Source organism: Vipera ursinii (assembly GCF_947247035.1).
Source record: "Vipera ursinii genome assembly, chromosome: 5".
NCBI classification, from domain to species: Eukaryota; Metazoa; Chordata; class Lepidosauria; order Squamata; family Viperidae; genus Vipera; species Vipera ursinii.
Genome location: NC_139518.1, coordinates 34,275,446 through 34,298,680, shown reverse-complemented (window position 1 = coordinate 34,298,680; position 23,235 = coordinate 34,275,446). Strand labels below are relative to the sequence as shown.

Below are 23,235 nucleotides of genomic sequence, written 5' to 3'. Positions count from 1 at the left end.
AAACGAACCAGTAGGTAAACCAGTTCCTTGAAACTTCTTTAAATAAGGAGAGGATAGGACATCACCCACATATGTTCCAGGTAGCTCTTGGAAATAAATAGGTTTGGGGTTTTGGAATAATGAAAAACATCATTATTTAAAAACTGGACACTAGACGGAACTAAAGATTTTAAGCAGATGGAAAAATGCAGGTCTAAAATATGCAAAATATGATTAATAGTGAAAATACTAAAGGAATATAGGTAGAATAGAATTATATATTTATTGTCACTTTAAATGTATGCTAATCAGCATACATTAAAATGGGATTTCTTTGCATACAGCTCTCCAATATACACTGCATAAACATGACAAAAAAATTAAAATAAATTATGCATATACCCATATGTACAAACATATACACAGGAGACTTTTGAAAAAGGAATTAGAAAGTAGTAACCACAATGTCAGTAAGAGTATCTGCTTCTATGGATAGACAATGTCTAAAAGGTATTACTGAAAAAAATGACAGATAAAGAACAAATTTTATCTGACAAAATAGAGACAGTATCAAAAGTAGATTAACAACTGTCAGGTGAAGAGAGTGACTTAGAAATTGAGTGATGTTTTAAAATTTAAAAGGAAAATATAAATAATAAACCAAGAGAGTCACTTGGACAATTATTTTCATTTGGATTTATAAAAGAGGCTTGTAAAGGTTTGAAATGTTCTGTGTGATGGGACAAATAAGAAATGAAGAGAAATCAAATTCTATGACAATATTTGAATTAACTAAAAATTAAGATGTTAAAATTCAAAGAAAGAAATATAGTTTTATTTTGCTTTAACCTTGATGAAACATGTTGTTTCTTCCAGCAAGCCTTTAGGGACTTTGTGCTAACACCAAGACTAAAAAAAACCCATGGATTTCTCTACAGATAAGGGATGGATCTGTGATTAAGAGATAATTGTAACCTTAGAAGGGGTGAAGAGTCACTAAATGTGTTTATACTTGTTGTGATGAAAGTTGGAAGTCACTTCTTTATATACTGATTTTTTAATTATATTCTTACTTTTTTATTTTCTTTTTTATTTTCCTTAAACTTGTAATCCTTTTTTTATTGACTTCTTTTCCTTCAGGTTTAGCTTGAATTAGATTTTACTATTACAATTACAATTAGCATTCTTAATAAAACTGTAGCAAATCCACTGATTACAATCTGTGAGCTGTCTTGGCCACACACAATCTCTTGACTGTGGGCAAAATGAACAATAGCAACTTACTGTGTTGTTAAAAGTCAAGGAACAGATGGCAATTTTTAGTTGAAAGCAGAAGGAAATGGCAGCCATCCAATATTTTTCCATATGTTTGTCCATTCATCAACTCTTGATTAAACAATTATAAAAGTTTAGACTGTATTATAAAATGTCCACAGCAGTATCTAAAATTTTACAAACCAACTCAAAAAGCTAGTTGAAAAGGATTATTTTAGTTTAGATTAAAGGTAGACAGTGGAAATTCAATTTAGTGCAGAAGGCTTTCTCACATACACCAAGAACCAGATCTCTGAAATTGCAGTGGTTTTTATGAAAGCCTCTAATGCCAGTCTACTGTCTTTACAGGTTTACCTGTTCCAAAAAACTTAAGTATTTTAGTCAGTTATCTCCTAAACTGGTTAGGATTTTAAAGGCACCATTTTAATCACTTTGTGATTGAGATGGCACACAAGTTGGGACATCCATCAATAAAAAATACGTAGAAAATAACTTGCACCCATTATTAGGCTCCTGCTGAATGTAAAATTCATCAAGGACACAATATAATCCCAGGTATAAAATACTGAAAAGCAGTAGCAGTCACATTTATACAAAGTGAATCTTGTGACAGGTTTCAAAGTTATTCCCTACATTAGCAACACTAGGAAGAAATCCTACATTCAACTATAGTCAGCATATCCATAATATTCCATATCTAAAGGAATTCCCCCTCTCCTCCATTTCCTCTGATATAATGTGCTGAAATATAACACGTTCAGATGCATTGGTGATTTTAAGGCTCACTTTTAATTATTTGCAGGTATATGCTGAAATAAAAATGTTCATCATAGCTTTCATTAAGAAATGGAAAGATAAGTTGCTGATTTTAGGAAATTATCTGTTTTTATTAATATGGATCATAATAACAAAATCATCTTCTTGTAACAATTGTATTTTTGAAGGTTTTTCTAAGTGTGGTGAGATATATTATTTAAACAGTTATCTGAGCGTATAACATTTTAGGATTGGCAAAACACTCTAAGATCTTAAAAACTCATCTTTTCTCTTCCTAAGCAAAAACACATCAGAAAATCTGGGAAAACCTACAACTTCTGAACTTTTTGATTGACTATAACTATCTTAAAAGGGACGCGGTGGCTCAGTGGGTTAGGATGCTGAGCTTGTCGATCAGAAGGTCAGCAGTTTGGTGGGTCGAATCCCGAGTGCCGCGTAACAGAGTGAGCGCCTGTTACTCGTCCCAGCTTCTGCCAACCTAGCAGTTCGAAAGCACGTAAAAATGCAAGTAGAAAAATAGGGACCACTACGGTGGGAAGGTAACAGCGTTCCGTGCGCCTTTGGCGTCTAGTCATGCCGGCCACATGACCACGGAGATGTCCACGGACAAGCGCTGGCTCTTTGGCTTTGAAACGGAGATGAGCACCGGCCCCTAGAGTCGGAAACGACTAGCACGCATGTGCGGGGGAACCTTTACCTTTACCTTTATAACTATCTTAAGAACTCTACATGCATGAATCAAAGATGCCAAAAAATTAATGTTATTTTGAGGCAGGTGTAGCAGACTACAGAAGGTATGATATTACTTTGCTGTTCTGTATATTCTTGGATACTGGGGAGTGCCATAAAACAGAAGCCAATAAAATTATTAAAATACTAAGGGTTATTATTAATTTTAAAAAATTGTTAGCTCCTTTTTTCATTTCTATTATCATCATCACCAGCACTACTAAGCTTTGGTTTCCTAAGCCTTACTGCAATAAGGCTTAGGAATCCAAAAAGATAGGAGTGATGCAGTAAAGACCAATTCCATCAATTCTTCCTGGAGATATGAGTTACTCCAATATGTACCATTGTTCTTGTCCAAAAGATTCTGGCCAGTTCAAGCTTAATACATTTATCTACCATCATTTTTCTCTCACAATTCTACCTGCCTCAATTATCACTGCCTCAACCAAGTTCTGAGCAAGATAGATTTTTCTGCTCTGTTTCTCGTGGAGCACCTGAATGTTTATTAATTAAATCTGCCTGATCTTTATCTATTTCATCACAATCGGTGGCTTTCAGAGAGGCTGCAGATGCAGAGATACTTTATTATTTGTATTGCTACTCTTTTCACTGTTTGCTTATAATTCCTAAAGCATAAATAACTCGTTATGCTACAAATTTAATGAACACAAACCACTGTTAAATTTCAATGAATATAGTCAAGTGTAAACCCAAGGAGAACAGTACTCTATTCCTACAATTCTTTAACCTAGTGTTAGACCTAATCTCATATATCGATGAACCACACAGACTGACAATGCATATGTGGAGCAAGTATTGCAGATCTTGTCACATGGAGAACTTTCTAGACTGCCTACCTAATATGCTAATAAAATAATAAATAAAAAGTATTTACATGCACATAGTATTATTTGAAGATAAAAACTGCTATTTGATACCTACTGCTTGTCAGAACAAAGCATGTTGTGCATTGAATCTACAAAGGATAAAGCTCAGGGCCAGAATTGCCTGTTCTAGTTATTTTAAAGTTACAAAGGAATTATTTGTAATCCAGTGAGAAATCTATGTCTGAACTGTTCAACAAGCAGAAAAAGTATTTTGAGCCTATTTTCCGGTACAGCAGTGATATCTGCAGCATTAACTATTTGAATTTTAAGCACAGATCATGTAAAGCATTTTATTTAACAGAAAAGGAGACACTTTAAATAACAAAGACAAACATTTTTTAAAAAAATCTACTTGCATTTGTATGCTTTCAAACTGCTAGGTTGGCAGGAGCTGGGCAAGTAACAGGATCTCACCTCAGGTGCAGCACTTAGGTCTTGAACCTGGGCTGTCAGCTTTCCAGCTGATGAACCCAACTATCATGCCCCTTTTCTTGGCAGCATGTGATCACTCTAAGCAGGACAAGGACTGTACTTTGGGAAACAGTCCTTTTTTGTTTCTTTTAATTCACCATGATATGTTGACTAAGACTACAACTATGTTTATGCCACACTGTGCAGTCAAGTATCATCTGCATAGCAATTTTATGAATATATCATGTGATAGGCTTTCCAAAAAATTAAGAGCTATTTTCATTTACTCTTGATTTGATATCCAATGGAGACAAGATTTGACTAATACCAACAGGAATAATTTACAGCCTATGGAAGATCTTGTTGCATGAAGTTTTTCCAAAATTGTTTAAAATAAAGGGCTCTTTCTAACTTTGGGAATGGGTTTCCCTGGGATGTTCCCTTTATATGTGACATGGAATAACAAGGAACATATCATAAAGGAATAATCTGGCCTCATGCCAAAAGCAATACATCCGCATCTCATAATTCTCCCTTGGCAAAATCCAATGATTTTAAACATCTGAATTGTTATGTTCCATATATTCTGCTTTCCCTAGTAGTTATTATTATTTAGCTCATTTAGATGAGAACATGACAGAAGAGAAGTAAACATATATACACAGTCCACATAATTATAAGTAAAACTTCTATGGGAGTATGGTAGTGGCTTCATAACTGGATGTCCGATTCCGCTATTCAGGCGATCGCCTCTGGCGTTGCTTCATGCTGATTTGCTAGGGAACCAGACAACACATGTTGTAGGCAATTTTGCACAATATGTTTAATAGTTTACCTCTAATATCACAATCACAACAATAGGAATCTTTCCAACCCCACTGATACAGGCAGAGATACTTCTTAAGTATCATATCTCATTCTGTTCAATTTCGACCAGACAAAGCGAGGCAGGTCAAAACCAGGTGGTTTGGTAGAGGGTTCCACAATGATCAAGCCACAAGAAGTATTCCTTTCTTCAGACATTCTTAGGATTAAACTGGGTATATGTTAGGCGAATAGCTATTTTCCAAGCTGGCCTACGGGATTTCAATCTTGTGATGGGCTGTGCATTGTTCTGGTGAAAAAGGAAGGCCTTGTTGTTCAGCATCCTTAACCACAGCCGAATGAGAGCTTGTTGTTTTCTAATGTGGGGCGACGTGATATTGCTAGGACTGGTAACCAGTAAACAGTAGTGCGATGCAACGTACCAGAAATTATATGCATTGTCTGGCAGAGTCAGTCATCGACCATTTGGTTGTGGGCGCTGTTAAGCAATAAGCTGGCACAATATTCAGCTGTGGAATAAACCAACCCAAACCCCTGTTGTTTGTAATGTTCCTAGCAGTAATCAAGGAAGTAAAATAAAGGGGGCTAGGCTCCAGAAATAATGATGTCGCCCCACAAGTTTGGAATTCTAAATTGTTTCTTTTGGATGGATACTATATTGCCATACATCAATTGGTCAACATGTACATTTTTAATAATCTTTCATAAGATGTTTACGAACTTTGGTTGACAGGGAATTAATGCCAATATATTCTGCTGACTGAAAGCAAACTGTGTGCCTCCAGGTACTGGCATCTAGTATTCCCTTCTGGCCTTGCTGTTGGGATGAGTGTTGTTAGATCCATTGTCTGAATGTGTTATAAACTTGGAGAAGAAAATAGATTCTCCAACAAGAGGAATGATCTTAGTTCATCCTCTCTTTCCAAATTTCAAATCAGGAAGATGGCAGAGACCGTTTATACCTAGAAATCAAGGGATTTATCATGGTCATAAAAATCTTCTTACCAATCCATTTAAGTCTGCAATTAATTTATAATTATTGATACTGCTTGCTGAAAGTCTAAGTTTTAGGCTGCTCTTGGATGTTATTAAAAACAATATATTTGATTAAATTTGTAAGTTTTAAAGCTGATACAAATGTAATGTTGGTAAAATATGCTGGATGGTATTGTAAAATGGAAAATTTGCCTCTTCACCAAATGGCTGTCAACAGAGGAAAGAGGGCACACGTTCCCAGTCACAAATCAGTGATTTATATAACCTGCTATTCCCTCTAACACTCTTCTCAGAAGATACTTTACAATATTGCAGTTTATTCTTGTCCTTTTGTCTGAATAGATGGGCCTAAATCCAAACCAAGCAATGGACTGGAACTCTCCATTTTTCACTCAAAGAAAACTTATGTAATCCATCTGGATCCAGAGGCATTCTTGTAATAAAAGATGATGTTGGAAGCTGCTGCTTTGTTTATAGAATAACAGCTTCTCATTAATTTAAATTAAATTATTTTTCAAAAAATATTAGAAAGCTTGTCAGGCCCCAAAGGCATATCCTGTTTAAATCAAACATCAGGCATTTTGAGGATCTAGCTCCATTTGTTCATGTTTTACTACAACTAGCCATCACAAATGTCCTATCAGAAATTTTCTCATCAATAATAATATGGGCAACATTGCTAGATGAGGTAAGACAAGAAAGGGATATTTTAAATGGTTACATGAGAGAAATGGTAAAAAATATTCATTAATTTTATTTCAGTATTATTTGCTAATCAGCTGACAGGTTATCTTGCAAGTGCACTTCATATTCAATTGAAATAATCTTCCTTTTATTAAAGATTCAGGAAACTGTTAGCCCCATTCTCTTTTCCAAAAATAGATCATATCTAAAGGAAGAAGAATAAATTTCAGCGGCCTTTACAAGAATAATTTAACTAATTCAATGAAAAGCATATTATTCTAAATCTGTTTTTTTAACCTCTTACCAATTTGTGATTGTTACCGATGAATGCAACATACTTTGTAATGTGCTATTAAATTTTGTTCTTCAATTATTTGGCGAATAAAAAGAAGATTGATATCGTCCTTATACTTACATCCAGCCCTATTTTCTGCACCATATCTACTTTTCACACTAATCCAGCTGCATATCCTCCCTTACCAAGGAAACAAAGTATTATGTACAGTAATTGATGTGTCTTAAATTCCTATTCTTATAATACTACTACTCTTCGTGGTATAATGTCATGCTGACACCAAAAAAATATAAGAACGGCCCTTATGGACCATCTTACATTGGTGTTTTGTTTTTCAGAGTAGCCAACCAAATATCTCTGTTCACAAAAAAGACACGGAGATTTAGCCCTTGCTTCTGCTTTTTCCCTGCAAGTGATATTTGGAAGCATACTACAACATCTCAGAGAAGATATTGAATCTTAAAGCTATATAGCTATGGAGCCTTGGTGGAGCAGTGGGCTAATGCCTCCTTAAGTAACACCAGCTGCCTGCAATTAGTGCAGGTTCGCATCCCACCAGGCTCAAGGTTGACTCAGCCTTCCATCCTTCCGAGGTAGGTAAAATGAGGACCCAGATTGTTGGGGGCAATTAAGCTGACTTTGTAATAATGCCGCTTGGGGGTGTGTGAAAGCCCTAATAAGCAGGCATATACATAGAATGAAGGCTACTGCTAAGCCGCCCTGAGTCTTCAGAGAAGGGTGGGATATAAATGGAATTAAAATAAAAAAATAAATAAAAATATAGGGCGACAGATCTATCATTCATGGATTTGTCCAATCCCCTTTCAAAGCTATTACCAGATCTTGTGACAATCAGTTTTCAGTTTAATTTATGAAGAAATGCTTACTGTTAAATGCCCTTCCAAGCAGCTTCATTGGATGGGTCTCTGGCCCCACTGTTTTGAGAAGACAAGTTCTTTCTAACTTTTTATTTATTTTCTCCATCACATGCATAGTTTTTATATCCTTTATTATGTCTTCCCTTACTGGCCTTTTTCCCAAATTAAGGAAATCCCAAAAGTTCTTTGTTTTTCAAATGCCCTAATAATTTTGATTCCCTCCTCTACATTTTTTAGTTCTATCCTAATAAAAATATTCTTCTAAAACTATCCACATTTTCAAATGAAGGCATATAAAGTTAATACAAGAGTATCACAGTGTTGGCAATTTTATATTCAATCCCTTTTCTAATGGTAACTGGCATGGATTTTTTTCATTTTCATAACTCCAGACACTGAATTGATATATCCATTGAGCTGGATACAGTGACCCCAAGATCTTTTCCCTGATTAATTAGACACACCTCAGACTCCATCAACATATATGTGAAGTTTTTTGCCCCAATTTGCTCTTTACACTTAATAAAATTGAATTGCTCTTGCAAGGTGACCAGCAACAGGGAGAAAGCAGAACTACTCAACTCATTTTTTGCATCCATATTTACACAAAAGGAAAAAACAGTCCAACCTATCAAAAACAGTACTGTAAAAAACAGATTAGAAACACAAGTTAAGATAGGCAAGAAAATGGTGAGCACTTGTCCACCCTAGATGAGTTCAAATCACCAGGACCAGATGGACTACACCCCAAGGTTCTGAAGGAACTGGCAGATGTGATCTCAGAACCACTGAACTATATATTCCAAAGATCCTGGAGCACTGGGGAACTACCAGAGAACTGGAAAAGAGCTAAAGTAGTTCCCATCTTCAAAAAAGGGGAAAAAATGGATGCAGGAAACTACAAGCCTATCAGCCTGACCTCAATACCTGGGAAGATCTTGGAAAAGATAATCAAGCAACGAATCAGCAAACATCTAGAGGCAAACAAAGTCATTACCAAAAGCCAACATGGGTTTTTCAAAAACAGATCATGCCAGACAAATCTTATTGCATTCTTTGACCAAGTGACAAAATTAGTGGACAAGAGGAATGCTGTGGATATAATTTACTTGGACTTCAGTAATGCATTTGATAAAGTACCGGTATATCACAACCTACTACTTGATAAGATAGGAAAATGTGGGTTAGACAGCATCACCACCAGATGGATTCGTAGCTGGCTCACTGGCCGTACTCAGCACGTGGTCCTCAATGGAACTGCAACTACATGGAGGGAAGAGTGCAGTGGGGTGCCCCAGGGCTCTTCAACATCTTGATCAATGATTTGGATGAGGGGATAGATGGGGAACTCATCAAATTTGCAGATGACACCAAGCTGACAGGAAGATAGGCTTAAGATACAGAAGGATCTTGATAGACTTGAACATTGGGCGCTTTCTAACAAAATGAAATTCAATGGTGAAAAAAGTATGGTTCTACATTTAGGCAAGAAAAACCAAATCGACAGGTATAGGTGGTACCTTGCTCAACAGTAGCAACTGTGAGAGGGATCTTGGAGTCCTAGTGGACAATCAGTTAAATATGAGGCAGCAGTGTGCTGCAGCTGCCAAAAAAAGCCAACACAGTGCTAGGCTGCATTAACAGAGGGATAGAATCAAGATCACATTAAGTGTTAATACCACTTTACAATGCCTTGGTAAGGCCACAGTTGAAATACTTCATCCAGTTTTGGTCACCACAATGTAAAACAGATGTTGAGATTCTACAAAGAGTACGGAGAAGAACAACAAAGATGATCAGGGGACTATCAGGCTAAAACATATAAGGAACGGTTGCTGGGAATGGATATTTCTAATTTAATGAAAAGGACAAGGGGTGAAATGATAGCAGTGTTCCAATATCTAAGGGGCTTCCACAAAGAAGAGGGAGTCAAGCTATTCTCCAAAGCACCTGAAGGCAGGACACAAAGCAACAGATGGAAACTAACCAAAGAGAGAAGCAACCTAAAACTAAGAATAAATTTTCTGACAGTTAGAACAATTAACCAGTGGAACAACCTGCCTCCAGAAGCTGTCAGTGCTCCAACACTGGAAGTTTTTAAGAAGAGACTGGACATCCATTTGTCTGAAATGGTATATGGTTTCCTGCCTGAGCAGGGGATTGTACTAGATGACCTCCAAGGTCCTTTCCAATTTTATTATTATTATTAATTAATTTAATTTAATTATGGGACTTATATGCCACCCTATCTCCCGAAGGACTCAGGCTAACAACAATAAAACAACAATAAAACAATAAATAGAAATATTAAAAGAGATTAAATTTACAAAGCCCCACTAAAAACCAATAAAAATTAAAACAAAATTAAAACCCCTGTCTTCAGTCCAGGTCGGCCAGTTGGAAAAGGTATGTCTTTAGGTTGCGACGAAAGGACTGGAGATCTGGGGCCATCCGAAGTTCTCGGGGGATTCCAAAGGGCAGGTGCCCCAACAGAGAAGGCCCTCCCCCTGGAGGTCACCAGCCAACATTGTCTGGCTGACAGCACCCTGAGGAGACCCTCTCTGTGTGAGCGCACAGGGCAATGGGAAGTTGTTCCTGGCAGCAGATGGTCCTGTAAATATCCTGGGCCTAAGCCATGTAGGGCTTTATAGGTAAGAACCAGCACCTTGAACCTCACCCGAAGGGCAACTGGCAACCAATGCAGCCCACGCAGGAGGGGTGTAATATGGGAGTATCGGGATGTTCCCATCACAACCCGCGCGGCCGCATTCTGCACCAGCTTGGTTGATCATTCAATTAGTTTAAAATTCCTATTAATACAAGTTTTCTATTCCCACAAGAAAGACTTCTTAGCTTGCATAGTTTTATGGACAGTTAGAAAGCCATCCTGGTGACTTCCTGGTTTGAAGTACTTCTTTCTTACATTGTGGAATTCATTCTAATTGCCAAAGGTCAAATATTGTAGTTTCAAATACAGTAGCCTCCGTGACAATGAAGTGATTTGGTCTTCTTTCAGTGCCTTTTTCATCAATCTGCTCATTTTTTCCAGAAATCAATAGTGTCTTCTTCAGCCTTGACTTTTCATTCTGAATTAGTAATGATTCAGCTGTTATATAAGATTTATTTTTTAAATATCTATCATCTTTTTTTATTTTTAACCACCCTGAATGGTCTATGACCAGAAAGGCAAGAGGTAAACAGTATGAATAAATAAATATCCAATGCTTTATATCTTTCCTTTTATCAAAGGGCAGAGGACACAATAGCTACAATATAATCCAGGAAATATCTGTGATACAAAAGAAAAACTCACACATTACATTTCCCATTTCCTTTCAAGAAAATTCTAGCTTCAGCAGCAGGGATGGGGGCATAAATTGGCAAATATCTAGTATTGTTTAAATTATTATTTATTGAATAAAGTAAAATTGGCTGGATTCATACTTCACACTGAGGCAAAAATGAGAATTTTTAAATACAAAATCTGGGATCACACAACCTAAGCTAAAACTGAGCAAGCCATGTCATGGCATAGCAAAATTTGTAAAGCCCTGTTTCCTTTTCCATAGTATGTCATTTCAGGCCTGTCAGCATTCAGTGTAAATTTTATCAACTATATTCATACACAGAGCAGACTAAAATGATAATCATAATTATTCAACTTTAGAAACCACTGGTCTTCTACATAACATTACTATTGGATAGAAAAAAAATCTTCAAGATAGCCAAATAGGTTCCCTTGATATCAAACATAAAGGCATGCAAATAGAAATAATAAAATCACTTTGGTTTCATAAAAATAAAAAACCTGCCTCTGACACATGTAAAATATTTTCTGGCAGCCACACGCTACATTTCCCCTAAGCTGACATTCTCTGATAACAATGAACACATAGCTTTACAAATAGGAAACAAAAGACTCATGGAAAGAAGTAAGCCTTTGAGCAAAATATATCTATAAATCTTATCAAAACATCCTATTTATACCATAAAGGATCATGCAGTGTAGCAGAACAGGTCCTTGGATTACTTGCCTAATGTAAATGACATTTGTTCTCCACCTGGATACAACAGGTAACTTGACCAATATTGATTCAAACACATTTTTAATACATACGCATTGTCTGCAACATGTTTGCACTATGCATTTCTTTCATAGCTTTTGAAATATACAGCATAACCTGAGTGGGAAGGTTGTTTCATTTTGACAGTCTTGAATACTATAGGTAAATCATTCCTGTCAATGTAATTACTCTAGATTTTGTAATCTACAATAATTATAGGATCTACATTCGCTTGTAAATGAGATCTTTCTACACAGTTGTAAGCACAACCATACTGTTATGTATTAGTCTTCTAGTGTAGATTTCATATTTTAATGTATTTTATATTCTTAGTCCAGTTTAATGATGATTATTTTGCTTGTGGTTTGTAAAACCTTAAGACAGCTATAACATGATACCTCAGTATTACCTGCACTCTTCGATCTATACAAAACTACTAAATTATATTAAAATGGAGACGTCTGAACCTGTATTTGTATACTGAGCCCATGTTCAATTTACATGATTGAACAGATGAAATAAAAGATAACTCTAGATGGATATTTTCAGCCATAAATAAGCCCTACTGCTACGTTCAGGCCACCCTAACTATATATATCTATGCATAAGCTTGCATACCAATCCTACTTTTGAGAAGCTGTATATCTCAGTATCTGAACAAGTTCTTTGGCTACACAAATTCCAGCTTCCTTCTTCAAGATTATAAGGACATACAGTTAATGTAAAACCGTATTGGATTAGGGTCTAGGACACGGGTCGGCAACCCATGGCTCCGGAGTCGCATGCAGCTCTTTGAGCTGTCTCCTGCGGCTCCCAGTCGCCCAGTGCGCGCGCACCTCTTTGAATGGGCAGTGGTGCACGCGCACCTCTCCAAATGGAGAGTGGCACCGCCCGTTCCGAGAGGTGCGCGTGCACCTTTCCGAAGGGCGGAGGTGCGCGCATACCTCTCCAAACCGCCGCTGTCCCGTTTGCACAGCTGCCGCGTTCGTCCGTGTTTGATGAGTGCGGCAGGTCTCTGAAAGGGACGGCGGCGGCTTGGGAGAGGTGCGCGCGCACCTCTCCCAAACCGCCGCCGTCCCATTTACACAGCTGCCGCGTTCGTCCATGTTTGACGAACGCAGCAGGTCTCCAAACGGGACGGCGTGCACCTCTCCAAAGGGGAGACCCGTTGCCGCGCAGGTGCCTCCCATTTTGCGCATGCACAAAATGTTTTTTGCGCATGCGCGTGAGTGGACGCACACGCGCGCACTTTTTGCAGCTCCCACTTTTTTGTTTGTGTGATTGAACCGGTTCTGAGTGGCTCTTTTCCTTTTACCGGTTGCCGACCCCTGATCTAGGACAACTCACTGTGGCTTATTTGTCCCAGCCGTCTCACTTCTGCCACTCACGCAAAATAACTTGTCACAGCCAACTTGCCGTAGGACAATTCAACACAAGATAACTCAAGAGAGGGACAAGTGAATTGCAGCAGGCCTTGTCTTGTTTTAGGTTTGAACCTTGTAAAGTTAGAAGTCCTCAGGGCTGAGATGAGCTGCAATTTTATTTGCTCCTCTCTTGAGTTAACCCACATTGAATTTTCCAATGGCAAGTTTGCTGAGGTGAGTTGTAATTACTCCAGATTTTTTTAATATGCAATAATAATTATTATTATGGCTTGTAAATGAGCTATTTCTACACAGTGGTAAGCACAACCATACTGTTATATATTAGTCTGCTATTTTTGGCAGAAATAATAAGCTTACAATACTTCTCCTGCAAGCAGCTACAATGAACAAACATTTTATAATCATAACATTTAAAACAGCTAAATGCAATTCGAGACTACAATAAAATCTCATTAAAATAAATCACTTACATCTGTTGTTAGTCTAAACTTACCTAGTGAAGTCTTATGGCTTCAGCATAGAATTTTGCTATTAAAAAGGTAATCCTGCTATGAGTCCTCCTGTTATTCCTTTTGAGTATTCTTTTCCTAATCTTCCTATACCAACTCTGTAAATACTGTAATGCAGTTAATTAAATGAGAAACAGTTTGAAAAAAAGAGAACAACCTCTCTGTCTTCCAGGCCTTTACTACAAAATGGGGAAATAGCTCAGACTCTTCAATTGACTAATTTTGCTTTGTTTACTTATTCCAGGGCAAGAGGTCAAATAGGAAAATCAGAAAGGCCACCTGTTTGTTTTGAAACTGCCAGTAATGTCAGTATTTTTAATTGAGAAATTCTGCTAAAGAGAGGGTAATCACATTTCCTATGCAGACCACATGCAGTGGAGAAAGCTTCCATTCAAACAACTTCCTTGCACAATAGCTTGAATTGTTCAATGGAAACCAAGAGGGAGGGAGAAAACAGCTGTAATCAGAAACGGACTTGGATCCAATATGCATAAATATCATAAAAAGGTAGACAGAAATGTGTTTGCTTAAATCAAGTAGACTCAATCAATCTCTAATCCAATTCTACTTCACCTTCACCAGTTCAATAATTTCAAGGATAAATCTACAGCCACAGCAATACTAAGAGTTAAGTTGCCTTTGTCTCCTTAAGTACATGAGCTTTAGTTCATTTAACATTTTGTTTCTATTATCTTACAATTAATGAAGAAAAATCTTGCTTACATTTAAGGTGTCCTTGTAAAGATTTCACATTGCATTAGGACATGGATAGTTTTTATCAGAGTATTATATCAAAAGAGTAGCCAACCTAGAATCATTGTGTTTTTTATCAAGTTGTTAAATTAATTTTAAATCTCCTGCTAGTCCAATGTGGCTTCTAAGGCTACATGGATACGTCCATCTCATTATGGAATAATGTACAGCTTAATGTGGAAATGTAAACTATCTTCTTTTTGGTTGATTTTATCAATTTTCTATTTTACAACTTCAAGATTTATTGAAGTCTTCTATCCAATTACTAACCAAGTCTGAACCTGCTTAGCTTTTTCATGATCAATAATGTTAGTTGGTGGTGCCATCTGTTGGGGTTTTTTTACATATAAAAGCAATTGAATAAATTTAGTCCAATATAAACGAGTATAGTGCCTTGATTAGAATCATATCAGAATAATAACCATTACAATGAGTTTGCTATGTTAGTTTGCAAGCATGTTAATTCATGGAATGAGGAAAAGGAGACAGGGACGCAGGCAGGAATTAATATCAAAGTATAAAGCAAGTTCTTCGATCTGGAAATCTCTACTAGAAATAAAATGGGACTTCTACAGCTACAAAATTAACCATAAACTGCTGGAAAAAAGCTAAGCTGTTCTTGGTTCATGTGCTTTTGGGATTGTGATGGATTGGAAGTGAAAATTATGGGTTTTTTCCCCAGCAAATAGTTCTTTTTGAGCACACCAAGAATGATGGCAGAGGAGCTCTTCTCATTTTCCTCATGAGTAGAAATGGCAGGCATTGTAAACTACTGAAAAGCTTTAATATATGTGGATGTAAAAAAAATAGGTCAATGTTGAGTGATGGTGATACTGATTCTTTTTTTTCATCCCAATTTAAAATAATCTGCTACTACCAAAAGTAAAGAGTCAGCTGCCAACCTTGTTTGGCCTTTTATTTTATATGTCCACTTTCCTTTTGTAAATGAGTATATTTTCACTTGTTGTGAGTTCTTGAAGTCTATTTCTGAATTATTCTAATTGTCATTTGGAACTACAAAACAAAAACTGCTGTCAAACAATAAAAATCAGATATGGAAGTAGGTTTGATTATTATGTGCCATTCGGTTGGTGTCAGTTCTTAACCAAGATAGATTTTGATTAAGATAGATTTTGTACCAGAATTATCTGTCCCCAATTGGTCCTTCACATTGCCCAATAGTGTGTCCATTGCCTCTGTAATTGAATCCATCCATCTTGTTCCTAGTCATCCTGTTCTCTTTTCTTCCATTCTTCCCAGCATGACAGATTTCTCCAGAGCCAGATCTTTGAATGTATCCAACACACAATTTGAGTCTGGCCACTGTGCCTTAAGTGAGAATGAGTTGATTTATCCTACAATTCATGTGTTTGTTTTCTTGCCTAGCTATGTCTATTTTCATATTTTATATTGTATATTTTTATGTATATTTTCAAATTTTTATATTTTAGTTATGTTTATTTTCAGGAGTCTTCTTCTCCAACATCAATGTTCAAAAGCCCAATATTCTTTACAGTCTACAATGACAGAGAAAAACCGCCCAATTCTGACCTTTGTAAGTAGTTCTGAACTCTGCAGAGCATTTTGCCTTTGCTATTGCCACTGAAGGGATCATCTATCTCCAGCATCATTCTGTATTGTGGCTACCCAATATACAGTAGGTTTCTGCTTGCTGTAGAAGGGCAGCTGTGACAATCTTCAAGCCTTGCTTTACCCTCTTGGGTAAAGCATTCCTGGCACACAAACTATTACCACAATAAGGCTGCACAGCAGGACTTGTGGAAATTGAAGTGGGTTTACAATTGTACATTATGGTTGGGAGGGTTTTGATTTCAAAATATTGGCAATATTTAAATAAGAACCTGATGCATTCAGAGTAGTCTCCCGAAACTGGCAGTGGGGCTCAGTCTTGCAACTTTAGTATAGCTAGAGAATATTAAGTTGAGAGATGTTTGCCTTAGGCAATTACATAACAACTGAAAAAGAGATTGCATATCATTAATATCCAGCCACTTCCAGACCTGATTATTATCACCACATATCAGTAGTAATAAAACATTAAGAACATTCCTTTATAGGGAATAAAATATTACACAACATGTATTATGCATATGAACTAATAGCTGACAATGTTAAATGCTAAAATATTTTGTTCACTTATTGTTTGTATCCTAAACTCTAATTAAACATCAATCAAAGCCTTTTTTTCCTTTTAAACTGACTCATTAAAAACTACAGGAAAAATAGAATGGAAATAATAATCAAGCATTGAACAGAGCCAAAACCTAAATGAACTTCACTAAAATACAAATTTAGAAAACTAGGTTATGAATATTGAACATTAAAATGGCTTTACTGAGAAGAAATTTAATAACTGATTTACATAATATTGTTGTGATGGGGAGCAGGAAAAGAGAGAGAGAAAAAGAGGGGAGAACTGCTTAATCTTTGAGGCTGATATGTAGGGGGAAAATATTTTTCTTTGCTGTTGAAATGCTGTGGCTCTACTTTCTCTTAGCTTTAAAACTAGGGCCCCTTAAGAGAAGTTCAAGCCTGAAGGCTTTGCAGCTTTCCATCAGAAGTCCAAGGAGAAAGAGAAGGGTTGAAATTTACAACAGCTTGTCATTCTCTCCTTCTCTGCAACATAAAAAGAGTTTGCTTTTTAAATGTTTTGTTACCTGCCTAAAAACTTATTGCTGACTTCAAATAATAAGAATGCAATATACAAAGCAATAAAAAGATATCTTCAAATACTTTTGAGAGTCATGAAATGGATAAGAAAGTGTCTTTGTTGATAGTAATCTAGTATATTCCATTCAACTGGATTTATAGTTACACACATACCTCCATGAACTTTCTAAAATCCATAATAGGTAGATCCTAATGTTACAATGAACCACAGAAAATAATGGGAACCTGAATGCAGAACTATAGTTTAATTTTGGCTTGTCTGAACTAGTGCAAGCTACAATAAATCAAATTCCCACATTTACACATTGCAAGAAGTTACCATTTGTTCAAAACTGCAACCAGAATTTTTTTACATATGAAAAGAAAAGGATTATAGAACAAAACTTTTCTCAGAATTCCATAACATCATCAGACATTTATCTCAAACCTGAGATCATCCTGAAGTGAGCCTATATGTTATCAATGGATATATTTAGCAAAGGTATATTTAAAATGCCACTATCACTTAACATTAAAAAGAAAAAAAAACTTATTTGAAAATTGCTCTGATGAAATGATACATGATTACTTTAATAATTATTTTCAATTATTACATGATTTTTTCTCACAACACTTCTATAAAATAATAGAAATTTTTTTATTAGTTGGCATATTTGAAATTTTAATAATCTATATTAAGTAGCTTTATAAAGGATCAAACAAAATGACACAAAGAGTGTGCAAAGTTACTAATGCAATCTCCTGCAGTAGGAAATCAACATCAGCTACTTTGGACATTCATAACCAATAAGATATCTAACGTTTTCATTCTAAATTGTTTTTTATATTAAATTGTTATTTGAATAACACAGAATAATGTACTTAGTAAAAGAAGTTCATCCCCCAAAGATACTTCTAAAGTTAGCTCTAAACCACTTTGCACTTATAAAGAAAATTACATTAAAATAAACAGAATTGTTTATTATAAATGATCCTTTGATGAAAGGATTACTATACTTTTGCTGGCTTTGATAATTGGTAACTCAGTGTTGAAAAATTGGTCTACGCACAACCCAGTTAACTAGGTCAAAGAAACATGTACCTCATACAACATCCTAAAATAGGTTTTTTTGTGTTTAACTTGTAGTACAAATTCAAACTACCTGGTTTATTATTAATTCACAAACTAGACAGAGTATATATTGTGAATGAGGCCATTGTGTCTGTATTTATTTTGGCCCTGTAGTTAAAAACAAAGGTAACAACCACAGACTACAAAAAAGACTCACCAGGATTCTCAAAACTCAACATAAATACTTCATGAGGACTAGTTCATTAGCCTAAGACAGGCATGGCAAACTCGCAACGTCACGTGACATCACACAACGTATCGTGACTTTTTCCCCACTGCCAGCAATGGGTGGGTACGGTTTCAGTCTGATGCATCCGGCCCGGCAGTTTGACATGCCTGGCCTAAGAGAAACAACCATAAAGCCTTTTCATATATTAATATTAAAGTCTTTACTCACAAGAGTAGAGACAAGAGACCTGCCGTTGGTAGCCAAAAGGGCTATCAGTGGTAATAGAAGGATCAAAGATACAGGTTGAGACACCTTGATGGAGAACTAGAAACCTACTCTGTCTGGAACTGTTGCCTTAGTCTGTATTGAATCTGGTGGATGCCACAACATTGAGGGGATTTTTTTTCAGCAAAAGTATGGGCATGCTCTGTTCAGCTACAGCTCTAGGAAGGATCCATAGCACCTGGCAGCAATTAAGCTACTGCCCTAATCTCGACAGTCTTTCTCTGACTAAGCAATGTGTGAGCGGCTTTCTATTGCTGTGGCCATCAGGCAAGTTGACCATCCTCTTCTGTCTATTCTTCCAATCCATTCAACTTGCTTGCTACACCCACTAAGAAAGACAGGAAGGAAAGCTGCTAACTTTGGGGCAACGTGCAAGCTTATTTATTCCTCAAAGTATTGTTGAGACCACAGAAAATTATCTAAAAGGCCATTGAATCATGTTTCTGAGTTCTGCTTGAAGGTCTGATCTATAGTGTGGAGACTAGAACTGAGATCTTTTCAGTAATGCCGCCCCATATATAAAAATCTCTCCTACAAAACCTTAGCCTGGTCATACTACTAAGCCTTGAAAGTCAGAGTTGCTCACACAAGTGTTAATAAGCCAACTCAATAGGATACCTAGGTATTAATAGGACTGTTTCCCTAGTAACTTAAATATTACATGCTTGCATTTATTTATTGTAGATTGCTTTTCCCTTTGTTTTTCCTCTGGACTCTGCTGGAAGGAACAGTGAAAAACAGCATACACATCAAATAACACCATAGTCCTTTGCATGTATGCAAAGACTTAGATGCAGAAATAACCTTGTACAGATTTCAACCTCATAAAGAATACATTGATTACATCCTTGGTACATTGTGGGCATACGTGTTGCATAAATTAACCAACCCAAGGATAAACTCACTATTCACATGCACACACTGCATTCTGCCATAGTTTATATAGGCTATGGTTTACTGAATAAAGAATAATTTCATAAGTGACCAGAATGAAACCAGTGTTTGGTTTAGTGCAATATGTGAACTCAGTCTAATGAAATATTGAATGTACAGCTAGGGGAGGAAGAAAATAAAAATGTCCATATCAGGTGAAAGGTTTAATCGTCAACTGACTGCAATTGAAAAGCTTCCATGCAAGAAAATAGTAGAACATGTGTGTCTTCATTTCTGCCTGTAGCAATAATGTGAAGCTGATGGAACTGCTCTGATATTCATCATCTGCAGCTTTTAAGTCAGCCTGTCTCAGAAATGCCTGCAATTATGTGACTTAGCATATCCACTGGAAAACTTTTTCTCATACTCAACAGTTTCTAACCAGAGATCACATCTTAAGAAATTCAGAGAAGCAGCAGAGAGAAACCTCAAGGCAACCATTTATAAAAGTACAAATATAGAGGGGAAAGGGCTTTGTGCATTCTTGGAAGATCAAATGGTGTATTTATTAAGACATGAATTCTTAGAATTTGGGAGGAAACAAAATCCCATTGAACAACGATGGATTTCACTCAAATATTACAGTTTAAGTCACTTGAGAAAGATTTTTTTTAATGGGTAGGTACAAAATTGTAGCTTAGTCCGTCCGAGGTTTCGAGGTCTAAAGTCAAAGAAAAACAAAAACATGGGACTGATGCTGGAAGACTGTTTTTCAAGACACATTGACAAACAGCAACCCCCAAAACCACCTTTGCGAGCGTCGCTTAATCCTTTCAGCAGAGATGAATTTGGCCACGATCATTTCTAACCTGGAGGATCCGGAAAGGTAAATAAGGAATATCTCTCTCTCTCTCTCTCTCTCTCTCTCTCTCTCTCTCTCTCTCTCTCTCTCTCTCTCTCTCTCTCTCACACACACACACACACACACACACACACACACACACACACACACACACACACAGCTTTTGCATTCCACCACTCTGCATCCAGACCCGAGCCAGGAGACGGCCGACCACCGATGCCTCCAAACTTTCAAGGACAACAGCGAGACCGCCCTTCCACCTTTCCCTGCCTCGGGCTCCTTCTTCGCCGGGGTGTGATCTCTGGATCGGCTCAAGCCCGGGGCCCCAGTTCAAGAAGAAGAAGAAGAAGAAGAAGGGAGTGGCTGCCTTTACACGCGCTCGCTTGTCTCCCGAGCCACACACGTTTATTTTCCAAGAAAAACTGCAGGGCCCTTCGCAGCTGAGCAACAGATCAGACTAAGAGCCTCCCCATACATAGGCACGCAAACCAGCCGTAAAAACATTCCAGACAAGAGCAGACGGGCGGACACGCCAAGGAATAAGTCACTCACTGCGCTATCCTGTACTGGGTGCTTGCGGACGCAGCGTCCTCGTGGTCAACCTCTCCTCAGAAGCTCCGTGCCGAACTTCATCGGCCGCCCTTACGGCTGCCGTAAGTCTTTTTCCTTGCGCGTCCTTGTCTGCCCTGGCTCATGAAGTCAGATCCGAAAGCGTCCGAGGTGAAAGAAAAGACGGGACTTAAGAACCGCTGCCTTCGCTTCTCCGCCCTGCCGTCATCGCCACCCACCAGTCACGGTAGAATTAAGAGCTGCGGATGGTCCGCACAAATCGCTCCCACCGGGTCCTAGTGCCGGCCACACACACACACTCGGAAGAGTCCGTAAGGGCCAACAGAGAGGTTTGAGTTAGGATGGATTACAGTTACAGGGGTAGGCAACCCTGGCTCTTTTATGACTCGTGGACTTCAACTCCCAGAATTCCTGAGCCAGCCATGCTGAGGAGAAATGGAGAAGTTTTCTTACTGAGCCATGCTGGCTCAGGAATTCTGGAAGTTGAAGTCCAGGAGTCATAAAAGAACCAAGGTTGCCTACCCCTGGATTAGTACATAGAGAGATAGCTCAGAAATTTGGGGACTGCTGCAATAGCACAGGGATTAAAACTGGTTCGCCTCAGTTGGATTTTTTGAAAGCTGGTCCTTGGGTTTTTCAAGAATGAGCCCTGCCACATCTTTGGTTGACACTGGTCTTTCCAGGATGATTAAATAGACACTTGTCTTTCCAGGATGATTAAATAGGCTAGCTGGGGACTCGGTCTATGGTTAAGGGAGGTGGGGATGGCATTGTATGATGTAGTGAAAGTATTTTCCCTCAACACAAAATAGCTTTTTAATTATAGTCCTATTACCGGTATAAGGTGTCTTTTGGAACACTAGAGGCTTTTGTTACCACCAATGATGCTTGACACTTGTAGGTCATTGATCTGTGCTGCTTCACTTTTTCCCCCATTTAACATCTGTATGAAACTATTGGGAAAGTCAGTCAGATCTTTACAGTATCACACCCTCAGATATGCTAATAAGTCCTAGCCCTATTGCCTTTTTTCTTTCAGGTCCAAGGAAACAATTAGCACCTTAAACATTGCCTAATTTCAATAGGCCTGAAAGGTGGAGATCAAGCTGAAAATATACTGCTCAAAAAAATAAAGGGAACACTTAAACAACACACTGTACTATATTTAATAGTAGGATGTCTTATCTTGTGTTCCCTTTATTTTTTTTGAGCAGTATATATTGTTGGCAAGGAAAAGATTGGCCTAGTGAAAAATGAGGTGAAGCTTCTTCAGGAAGCTTCCATCCCTCAGAAAAAGTGTTCCTTGATTCTCTTCCTGGTTTTCAGTGGATTTGCAGGGGTCAGCTGAGTTGAAGAGCATATTCACCCAATTACAGTTAGTGCACCATTGCAATTGTACTTTAGCCAGTCAGATTTGAAAACAGCCCTTAAAATGCAGTTGATGCACAGTAGATCAGCCAGATTGCTGACCTATGAAAAGTTGAAGGATCCCATTGTTCCTGCACTGAAATATCTTGGCTACCAATTACCTGCTGGACATAGTTTAAGATGCTGAGTTGGTTTTTTGTAGCCCTAAGTAGCTTATTGGCATTCATATCTCAGTTGTTTTTTTACAATAAAACGTCTTACTCAAATTAAAGCTATTGGTTTAATAAAGTTTTAAAAGTATTTCTACTAGCTGAATGCCAGAACACTGGCATATAGTGGTGGGGGTTGCAAGAAGGTCAGATTGATGAAAGCAACATCAGAGCATGGCAACAGAAGTCCCATCTCTTTCCTGGGTGCATCACATCATGCATGTCTCAAGAGGATGGAGCAGCAATGCACCATGGCAATGCTTTTGTCATTCTGATACTGACAGGTTCTATAGGTACATATATGCCAATATCCCAAGGTAAATCATTTTTCAAGCTGAAAAATTCCCAATCCTTTTTTCACACACTCACTTTCTGAATCCCTTCTATAGCTCCCATAGATCCAGACTTAGAAACAAAAACAATTCTTTCATAAAGGATAGTGAAAGCTTAAACTTCTGGCCTCTTCAGCTGGGACATCTCACGGCCCAGCCTACATCAAGAATAACTCTGAATATAAAATGGAGGTGTAATCTGACAAAGTCAACAATGAAATCTAGATTAAAAAAGAAGTGGTAAATATAATAAATTATGAAAATGTATGTGTCAACACAAATTTAGTAATAAAACCTGGATTGTGAGGGTCAGATTTC

General features: G+C 37.5%; 1 protein-coding gene across 1 annotated transcript in view; it reads right to left on the bottom strand.

The window, feature by feature from the left end:
• SPSB4 (splA/ryanodine receptor domain and SOCS box containing 4) overlaps positions 1–21,198 on the bottom strand; it is a 192,380-nt gene extending 171,182 nt beyond the window's left edge. The window contains exon 1 of the mRNA XM_083364995.1: positions 20,991–21,198. The gene's annotated coding sequence lies outside the window, so the exon portion shown is untranslated. The remainder of the gene's footprint in view (positions 1–20,990) is intronic.
• Positions 21,199–23,235: the final 2,037 nt, after the last annotated feature.